Here is a 3,574-nt window from a genome sequence, read left to right on the forward strand (position 1 = left end):
CCAGCGGCCACTCCCAGTCACCAGTCTAGCTGCTGCATTCTGGATTAATTGCAGCTTCCGGGTCACCTTCAAAGGTAGCCCCACGTAGAGCGCATTGCAGTAGTCCAAGCGGGAGATAACTAGAGCATGCACCACTCTGGTGAGACAGTCTGTGGGCAGGTAGGCTCTTAGCCTGCATACCAGATGGAGCTGGTAGACAGCTGCCCTGGACACAGAATTAACCTGCGCCTCCATGGACCGCTGTGAGCCCAAAATGACTCCCAGGCTGTGCACCTGGTCCTTCAGGGGCACAGTTACCCCATTCAGGACCAGGGAATCCCCCACACCTGCACGCCCTCTGCCCCCCCAAAACAGTACTTCTGTCTTGTCAGGATTCAACCTCAATATTGGACAATCCCACTTGGTTCACTCACTTTTTATAGGGCCTTGTGTATGATGTTATCAAATCATCGTTCTCTTGTCTTTTCACCACGCTTGTTTTTCCGATTGCAGAAAATCTGACTTTTTAAAGGGGGGGGGGGGTTGAATCTCCACTGATACTGCGGTCTTGTTCTTCCATCTTTTTAAGAGATGCTGTTTTGAAAAGTGTGGCGACATATTGGGCAGCTGAGCCAATTCCCACCTACTTTTCAGCACATGCTCACTATTTCCATACCTGGAGGTGCCATTTTATCAAAATGTTAATTTTTAAAAAAACACACATTAAGGCTTTAAATTTGAATTGTAGAGTTGGAAGGGGACCCCCCCCCCACACACACAAACATCTGGTTCAACCCCCTGCAATGCAGGAATCTTTTGGCGAGGGTGGGGCTCGAACCCACGAACCCAAGATTAAGAGTCTCAGCAAGGGGACCCTTGAAGCTCCAAAGGTGTTCCATGTTTAAAGCACATACACAAACCATGTTGCCCTTTCTGGTCCTTACAGTCAACATCCTTTTCAGTGTGTTCCTCCCCCCCTCCCCTTTATAATTTGACCTAAAACATTCAAAAAAGTTATTGAAGTAATTGCTCAGTAGTATTTGCACTGTCGGGATGCCTCTGGTTTAATTTTTGGGAATCCTGCAACGTGTTTAAGTTTTTACTCTGCTAACTATACATTAAGGGACACGGGTGGCGCTGTGGGTTAAACCACAGAGCCTAGGACTTGCTGATCAGAAGGTCGGCAGTTCGAATCCCCGCGACTGGGTGAGCTCCCGTTGCTCGGTCCCTGCTCCTGCCAACCTAGCAGTTCGAAAGCACATCAAAGTGCAAGTAGATAAATAGGTACCGCTCCGGTGGGAAGGTAAATGGCGTTTCCGTGCACTGCTCTGGTTCGCCAGAAGCGGCTTAGTCATGCTGGCCACATGACCCGGAAGCTGTACGCCGACTCCCTCGGCCAATAAAGCGAGATGAGCGCCGCAACCCCAGAGTCGGTCATGACTGGACAGGGGTCCAGTCAGGGGTCCCTTGACCTTTACCTTTTATTTGCACTTTCACACTTTTTTTAAAAAAAAGTGCACTCAGGTGAATTGTCTTTTTCTTCCTCATGTGGCTATGTCATATCCTGTTGTGTGGATGCATAAGGCGAAGTGGGAAGCCAGCTGTAATTCTGCGAGTCCCTTGTGGTGCAAAAGCAACGCTTGGGCCACCAATTCGTCTGCCCAAAGGCCTAGGCCCCTCCCAGGAATGGGGTCATTGCCATCTTTGATACTCTCCCCTCTCAGCTTCTGTTTGACTACAATATAATCCCATCTCTGGATGCTAATCCCCTGCGCAGGAACAACACTGGATTGTGTTTATCCCAGACTGGAAACCTGTAAACAATCCAGAAGTTCTCGTCCTCCCTGCTGTTTAGCTGTGTGATCCAGTACAGATACAGGAGACCATGTACGTCTAAGTAACTGCGAGTCTGAATACTAAAAGCCATAGCTAGTTATCAGTAACTCTTTTCCTAATCTCGCCCACTTTTGTGTTTGCTGAGGGAAGGGCTATTCATCTGTTTTCCCTTTCTCCAGGCGTCTGTCTCCCAGCATCATTTGTTAATTAAATATTTGCTTCCAGTGGCAACTCAGATGCCCCACGGGCTCTCCCTCTCTGTTTTCGTCTCTGTCCCCACAGTTTTGACAAGCTCCCAGGAGCGATAATCACACTCATCCAAGTTGGACCTGTTGACTTTCATCCTCAAAAGCTGCTTTCTCACTGCCACGTTTAGTAGCAAGCCTGTAGTTTCCCCACTTTCTGCCCAAGAGATGCAAAATGCCACCGGTGCAAAGTAGGTCATTCAGGCAGGGTTAGTTGTGAGGTTTGACCCTGTGGCATGTTGTCTGCACTGGTAGACTATTGTGCACATGGTGGGGTGCGTCTTCAGTGCAGTGTTAGTAAAGGGTAAAGCTACCCCTGACCATTAGGTCCAGTCGTGACCGACTCTGGGGTTGCAGTGCTCATCTTGCTTTATTGGCCGAGGGAGCCGGCATACAGCTTCCAGGTCATGTGGCCAGCAGGACTAAGCCGCTACTGGCGAACCAGAGCAGCGCACGGAAACACCATTTACCTTCCCGCCAGACCGGTGCCTATTTATCTACTTGCACTTTGACATGCTTTCGAACTGCTAGGTTGGCAGGAGCAGGGACTGAGCAACGGGAGCTTACCCCGTCGCGGGGATTCGAACCGCCGACCTTCTAATCGGCAAGCCCTAGGCTCTGTGGTTTAACCCACAGCGCAAACATCGTGTCATTTTTGTCTCAGAAACAAGGACTCTTGTCCGGTCTGTGCTGTCCTTTTTGCGGGGAGGGCAGGGGTCAGTTTGAAAAGGAAGCTTTCTTCTGTGTGCTCTACTACACGTACAATATGTTGCACCACCACATGGGAAGGATTTGCCATGGAAGGGGAAACAAAGATCTGGTTGCTTGTTAAAGAAATCAAGCAACTTCTGGACCACTTATTCCATCAAGATTTCTCTCTGGATAAGATTTCATATATATCTGAACTCCATTGCACTCCTGCTATTGTGGGGGTTGGGCTAAATGACCTTTGGAGGTCCCTTTCAACTCAATAATTCTATGAACTGCTGGAGGCTGTCATCGTTTTCCAGGAAGTTGGAAGATTTTCACGAAGAAAGGATCCATATCGTCGTTTTACTTTTGCCTGGCTTTGAATGGTTTCAGAAACAGTGGGGCAAAACAAATTAGTATGTGCTCTGTAGGAAGAGAATTACCCACCCACGTTTGAAGCATGCTATTAGACCTTATAGTGAAAACCTACCTAGGAGGAGAGCACTGATCTACTGAAGATCTGGCACAGACAGCACAAGCTGTTCCTAGGATATATCTCAGAAAATTAATTGGCGCAAGTATTTCTTTCTCTCTGCTTTTTTACTCTTCATTTCCTCAGGACTAGGAAAGGTCTGTTCAGGTTTCCCCACTCGTTCATTTCTTAACTTCCCACCACAGATTCCTGCCCTGGCCTAGCTGCTTCCACAAGTGTAAGTTTCCATCACAACAAAATTTCTCAGACCCATCCATTTCTGATGGTGCCCTCCTCCTGTTTTTTTTAATTCCTTCATATTACTATTTGAAAAACGGGACTGGTAGAAGAA

This window comes from Podarcis muralis, chromosome 17 (genome assembly GCF_964188315.1).
Source record: "Podarcis muralis chromosome 17, rPodMur119.hap1.1, whole genome shotgun sequence".
Taxonomy (NCBI): domain Eukaryota; kingdom Metazoa; phylum Chordata; class Lepidosauria; order Squamata; family Lacertidae; genus Podarcis; species Podarcis muralis.